At 42.9% G+C, this 7,537-nt stretch overlaps 1 long non-coding RNA gene across 1 annotated transcript; it reads left to right on the top strand.

The window, feature by feature from the left end:
* Positions 1-4,604: 4,604 nt before the first annotated feature.
* Positions 4,605-5,804, top strand: LOC127343124 (uncharacterized). The gene is made up of 2 exons (XR_007877053.2): positions 4,605-5,058; positions 5,183-5,804. It is a non-coding gene; the product is annotated as an uncharacterized lncRNA (long non-coding RNA).
* Positions 5,805-7,537: the final 1,733 nt, after the last annotated feature.

Below are 7,537 nucleotides of genomic sequence, written 5' to 3'. Positions count from 1 at the left end.
TCTTGTTGTGTTTAATGCTTGTCACTAGGGCCCGAGTGGCATGATCTTAGATTTAAGCTCTATACTTATTGCTTAGATTGTATCTACAAGTTGTATGCACATGTCTATGTCCGGAACCAAAGGCTCCAAAGTGACAGAAATTGGGACAACTGGAGGGAAAGGCTTAGATATGAGGATCACATGTTTTCACGGAGTGTTAATGCTTTGCTCCGGTGCTCTATTAAAAGGAGTGCCTTAATATCCAGTAGATTCCCTAGAGGCCCGGCTGCCACCGGCTGGTAGGACAAAAGATGTTGTACAAGTTTCTCATTGCGAGCACGTATGACTATATATGGGAAACATGCCTACATGATTAATAGACTTGATGTTCTGTCTTAATGCTATTTCAATCCTATCAATTGCCCAACTGTAATTTGTTCACCCAACACTTGTTATTGGAGAGTTACCACTAGTGATAGCTGGGAACCCCGGTCCATCTTTCATCATCATATACTCGTTCTACATGACATTGTAAGTAGTATCAACTATTTTCTGGTGCCATTGCTCGCATATTACTGCTACTGCTGCTGTATTACTGTTACTATTGCTCTCATATTACTGCTGCTTTCACATCACCCCTGTTACTAGTGCTTTTCCAGGTGCAGCTGAATTGACAACTCAGTTGTTAAGGCTTATAAGTATTCTTTACCTCCCCTTGTGTCGAATCAATAAATTGGGTTTTACTTCCCTCGAAGACTGTTGCGATCCCCTATACTTGTGGGTCATCAGTGTGACAGGTTGATGGCGTCCCTAGATAACATGGTTACCGCTCAACAAGCAACTTATAAGAACTGAGATACATAAGTGACATATTCCTTACCACAATAGTTTTTAGGATACTTTCCCATGAGCTATATATTGCAAAAACAAGGAATAAATTTTTGAAAGGTTTTAAAGGTAGCACACAAGCAATTTACTTTGGAGTGGCGATAAAATACCACATATAGGTAGATATGGTGGACACGATTGGCATTTTGGTTTATGGGAGTTGGATGCACGAGTAGAGCTCATACTCAGTACAAATGAAGGCTAGCAAAAGAAAGGGGCGACCGACTAAGAGAGCAATAATGGCCATAATCATGCATAGCTACAAAACTTATTAATCAAAGCATATGGTGATATTAAAAATCAAAAACTAAATGATCATCAAGTCAACTCAATTGAAACATCAAAGGAGATCTTTCATTTGCATCACTATTAATATGAGACTTCTTACTCGTATCCAACACCAATTAACTTATTTGAAACAACTCTCGTAGATAATATTCAGTAGATATCAGAGAGATAAATTCACTTACATATAGAAAACCAACAAGATCTGAACATAATATGAATGAAAAACTAGAGCTTAAACGCAGTACTCGCAAAAATAGAACGCTCGTTGAACATATGAGTGAAAACTAGAGCGTTCATGCAATTAAAGCGGAGCGTGTCTCTCTCCAAAACACATATGATGGGTCCAACTTTATTGAACAACAAACAAAACAAAACAAAATACACACAAAAAAATACACTCCAAGAATAACACATAATGCATGAAGCAATAAAAATACAGCGCACTGAAAAATGACCTGGTGCTTTTTACTGATGAAGAGGGGGTGCCCCGGGCATCCCCAAGCTTTGACGCTTGAACCTCTTGGATGTTTCTTGGAGTGTCCAGGGGACATCCCCAAGCTTGAGGTTTTGTCCATCTTCATCCTATGGCATCATTCTTCTCTCCCTATAGTTGAAAACTTCCTTCACCCAAAACTCAACACAGTTGATTAGCAACATTAGTGCAAATAAAAATATATCAAACCAGCAAGGCTTCAGTAATGACACATATCAAACACTCATTTTAATATATGATACTGTAGCTACTTCTTCTCAAAGCTCTTTTTCACAAAAGAACTCAAAAGACGAAGCATAAGACGCAAATGCAAAACATGGCAGAAATCTGTCAAAACAGACCAGCAGGCAAAGATCGAAATTAAAGAAATAGTTATGTTGCTCAAATCGAAAAATTCTAAACTAACGAAAGTTATCTAACATGCTGGGGCATAAGAACAAAAATTTGCAGCTCAAAATAACGTTCTGGCGATGTTTAAGAATTTTTTTCGTGACCTGCACAGAATCTGTTTCAGAATTGCAAATACCACAAACACTGCTTTCTTTCTATTAGGGCTACCCTTGGCACAAAAACGAAAATAAAAAATGATAAGGAGAGGACATTACAGTAGCAATGACTTCCAAGACTCAACAAAACAGTAAAGTAACAGAAATAAAAAACATAATGGGTTGTCTCCTAAAAAGCTCTTTCTTTATAGCCATTAAGATAGGCTCAGTAATTTGAGAAGATGCTCACATATGTAATATGAATTGAAGCAAAAGGAAGCACCAAGAAGCAAATATGAAACACATTTAAGTCTTACCCATTTTCTGTGCATGAGAATCTTGTACACAAATAAATTCACAAAGAACAAAGTGACAAGCATGTGAAGGTAAAACAAGAGTAACTTAAAAAAATTCAGCATGTAGAGAGCTGTTTTAGTACCATGTAAATTCCTACAACCATATTTTTCTCCCTCATAATAATTTCCAGTAGCATCATAAATAAACTCAACAATATAACTATCACATAAATCATGGTTTTCATGATCTTCAAACACATAATTTTTATCAAGCTCAAAAATAGTAGGATTAAACAATCAAACCCACTTTTAGCAATTTTATAACAAGATGATTGATCATTCTCAAGAGGTATGGGACTACTAGTAGCAATCCTATTTTTATTAGCATTATAATTTATAGCATCAAGTAACATAGGACCATCATCTAGAGCTTTATCATAAACACTCTCCAAGCAAAATTCTTTAGTTCCATGCATTTCGAAATTAGGCACAAATAAAGGATTATCATGAGATTTATCAAAATAGCATGGATTATTATAAATAACAGCAGCATAATTATTCTCACAAGTTTTACTCACAGGGAATATTTCAAGAGAATCCTCATGAACATAACATTCGTCCTCATTTGGTGAGCATGAAGGGCAATCAAATAATGTAAGAGATAAAGAGTTACTCTCATTAGAAGGTTGGCATGGGTAGCTAATCCATTCTTCCTCCTTTTGTTCATCACTCTCCTTCTCCTTTTCATCTAATGAGATTGCAGGTTCAGCAACTTCTTCTTCCACGGGTTCCTGCAAATTGTGGATACATTCTTGTGCATAATTGAGTCTCTCTTTATAATCAATGATATCTAAAGGTATAATTGCTCCACCCCCATCAAGCCTCTAGGTAAATCAGATTTTACTGGCCCTAAGATTTTATCTCAGCAAATCTGGGTCGTCCGTTTTTTACCACGCCAGTATAAAAGGAGGATCCTGTGGAGGAAACCCTAGCCGCCTCTCCTCCAATCCGCGTGCGCGTGTGTGCTCCTCCCCCAATCGCATCGCCATCCCCTCTGCCAATCGCTCGCGGCCGCGTCCAACCTCCCACCTCGAGCTCTGCCTTGAGCCGCCTCTCCTCCTCTCCCCAATCCCCGCTCCCCATTCGTCGCCTCTTCTCGATGCAGAGGTCAGGGACGGCACGAACCGGATGCGTTTCGTGCGAAGGCGCGCGAGCAGCGGTGGAGGAAGCATCGGTGGTGGTCGCACGGATGAAGCAGGGGCGGATGGCGTCCGTGTTGTCCTCGTCACCATCACAGCGTGCCGCCGCACGGAGGGCTGAGCGGCTCGGCAGGAGGAGCGGGGCTTCCCACTCGTCCTGCTCCGGGCGAGCAGCAGCGGTGTGCCATGGGCCTGGCGGTTGATGTGGGAAAGAGAGGAGGCGAGCAGAGAGGCCGAGGTCAGTGGTCACCACTACGTTGAGGAGCAAACAGAGATACAGGACAAGAACGAATCCAAATCAGTATGGGTATCTCTCTCCCAATCCTTTTTCCTCCAGCAGAAACGGGCCATGCCCGAGCAACCCCTCTCTCTCCTTCACTCTACCTTTTCTTCATTTTTTACCTGTTGCATCCAGTTGTTGTATGGATGATTTTTTGCTGCTACAGGGAGATGGGAAGAGAACGAAGAAATGGTGAGGGAGGTCGAAGAGGAGCCAACAGATGAATATGGATCTGCAGTAATCAGGTATAGAATCTTGATATTTATTATATTTCGGATTGTAAATTCTAACAACTCTTTTTTTATGAATACCTTGATGAGATAAAATTATTTTCTCAGAAACTAATTTGGTAGTGGATAGATGTTTGCATTGGATCTGAGGATGCAATGGTAGTCTGTCCATTCTCTTTCCTACTCTCCTTTGATTTTTTATGTGTGATCTGGCTTTGATCTCTTTTGGATGTGCTGAATATGCTTTGCTTTATATTGCCTAGGTCCTGAAGCATTGCCATGTGGTGTTTGGTGCATATATGCAAAAATCAGGGGTACAAATATGGACTTTCGAACAATTATGGTATTTGCCTTTTCTTCTTCTACCGTTAGTATACTAAGAACAAATTCCGTGGGTTGTGATTCTCTTAATGCCACAAACCATAACCAAATTATTAATGGCATTTTTGTACTTCTACAGAGAAGTGTGATCTTAATCCCCAACCAGGCGATGAAATTGGTAGATGTTTCTGCAAGTTTTGCTTCAACTCTGTTTGCCTCTTTGGCCCTTGGTTGATTGGGCTGCTTAACTGGGCAATCGTGGTCTCCATCTTTCTTTCAGGTTTGACTCTTTGGCCCTTGCTTGATTCAGGTGCTCCTACAAAATGTTTCTGCAAGTTCTGTTTCATTGATGTTTGCCTCAATGAGAAGGGATCTACTTGTCGGGATTAACAAGCTTTGCTGATGTATTAGGTTGTGATTTGGTCTGGTCCTCGATGTACTGATTTAGCAAATAGCTTGACTCGGGCCAGTCACAAACTTACAATACAGATTGCTGCTCTTTTCCTTGACGGCCAAATTAGACTTGTCATTTGATGCCATTGTTACAAATCGTGTAGCTACATGCAGGTATGAGAACCAGAATGAGAAGACTATGGGAGGTATTTTCCTTACTAATGTTTGCTAGAGTTTCTCTGAATATGCAATATTCTGATCCAATTTTATCCTATATGCTGAACGCATCAAGAATGAAAGTTAAACAGAGCATGGCACCCTTCTTTTCAGATAATTTATCATGTAGTTATGCACGTGTTTCGCTTCAGATGTGGTTCCCAATCGGATCATCTATTCAGGTATGGCCTTTCAATATTTTATCATAGTATTTCTTCTGTCTGGTTAGTGCCCACATGTTCTGTGCTTGGTGAAATTAAATGCATATACAAAACTACAAACTGCAGTTTTATTTATGTATTTCAGGTTCATCTGTGTCGTGCTTTCCATGCCTCACTTTCTCATCTTGATATGCAGTTAATGTATTGGTTTAATCTCTTCTTTTTCTTGGATGCATCTTACATCACTACAAAATATGATATGGTGTTGAGTGTTGCTCTGTTCTTTCATTCTCTGTCAATTGTAATACATTGCACTTATTAATGTTCTTTTATTCATATTTCAGGCTATGGTCCTACCAATATGAATCCTGCTCAAAAGAATGTCTTGGGTAGGCTGGTATATTGAATTCTGTGTATCTTGATCTTGCATGTTGGGAACTTCTCCTTGGATTGCCTCACTCATGGGTTCCCCTCTCTACTATCTCAAGTACATCTTAAGTGCTATTATTTTCTATTGTATTTGGCTAGAATTACTCTACAGTGAGGTCTGCAATAGAATTGAAAATTCTAATTTATCTTATACTGGAAAACAAGATACAGAGATGATGTGGGCATTACCCTTCGGGTAACCGATGTTGCTCTACCCTATACGGTCCAGTTGGAGGCCCATGAAGGTATTCGATGGCAAGATGGGCCACTAGGACGGTGCAACGGAAGGTTAGTTGAAGTACATGACACGGAAGGAGCCGAACAAGGAAAGTTTAGAGATAGATCTACTGTAAACCTAGTCGTACCCGATTAGGCCTCTCGAGACCTGGCCTCCTATATAAAGGCCAGGAGAGGGGCTATCGAGGGACAACAATCAATCTTAGCGATCTTAGCCAACAGAAGCTTAGACCTAGGTTACCCTAGCACTTAGCTATCTCGACGAGATCTCAGCCGAACTATTCGGCACCCCATTGTAACCCATTATCATCATAATCAAGAACAGACAGGCAGGACGTAAGGGTTTTACCTCATCGAGGGCCCCGAACCTGGGTAAATCGCTCTCCCCGCTTGCATGTGAACCGATGTCTCGTGTTAGCTTGCAGGATTCCATCAACCCTAAGCCCCTATCGGAGGGCATTGCCGAGGAGCACCCTCGACAATTGGCGCCGTCTGTGGGAAACCTGTCAGCACAAGACCGGTCATCGGCAGATCCAATCATGACACCAGCGGCCTCACCGGCAACTTCATCGACACCATCATCACAAAACCTAGGAAGCCCAATTCGATTCGGCTCCTACGAATTCACTCCGCACAGCGATTCCTCCCGGTCAAACTTTTCAGATCTACAAGGAAACATGGAGATGACCTTCGGCAGCGTCCACTACAACGTCAACGCGGAAGGAATCCTTCGATTGCTGGAATCGCCCACTTCCGGATCGACAAGTCCAAGCGCGTCATCTTCACTCGACCTATTGGCTGGTCTAACAGGATCGACGTGTTCACCCGTGCCCTCGACTCCCCGTTCGGTGTCTTCCATGTCGGTAGGATCCGACGATCCCACATCTTCGGAGTTAACTTCGTACTACTGCTTGAACTGCGACACCAGGCACGGGCTGGGATCGAGCGACACGCCGTTCATCTGCAACGCCCAATATTCATCGGGAGAAGACAGATGATTCGACAAAGATCGTCCAAGGAACCACCTGAAGAACGGCACGCCATCAGGTTTATGTCGCCAATAACACAGGAAACCCAAGGCGCAGAGAAGACGGAGACCATACCCCTCGTTCCAGCAGAAGGGCAAGTTTTGAAAACAGCGCCAGCAACCGCGATAGCGACTACACCATCGCGGACGAGGAGTGGGCAGCGGCCAGGGCAGCAGTACTCAACAACACACCGCTCCCCGCAGGAACCTCGGTTGGAACCCTCAATGCTTATCGCTCTATACTAGAGAAAAACCGGGAGCACCTGTCGAAAGAGCAAGCCACCCTCGAGAGACGCCTATCTGCGGCAGATCGATCCAGTGAACGACGAACGGGCTCGCAAGGGAGTGCTTCCCAAAACACTCAGGGAGCAGGCAAGCACCGGTCGAGACTATCCAGGCTTTCGGAAGACGACGCTAGAGAGATAACGTCGAACTTGACTAAATCCTTTATGACTACGGATACCGCGGGCATGCCACGGCCGAAAACCGTTGCAGGAGCAACGGCCAACCTCGCCGCATACCTCATCAATCAGCGCCCCGAAGGATCCACGGCTCAAGCTCATCGAGGTGCCCTGGAGAGTCTCGCGATATTGGGAAACAACCTAGTCCCGCAAA

This window comes from Lolium perenne, chromosome 3 (genome assembly GCF_019359855.2).
Source record: "Lolium perenne isolate Kyuss_39 chromosome 3, Kyuss_2.0, whole genome shotgun sequence".
NCBI lineage: Eukaryota > Viridiplantae > Streptophyta > Magnoliopsida > Poales > Poaceae > Lolium > Lolium perenne.
This window is presented reverse-complemented; position numbering and strand designations above follow the sequence as displayed.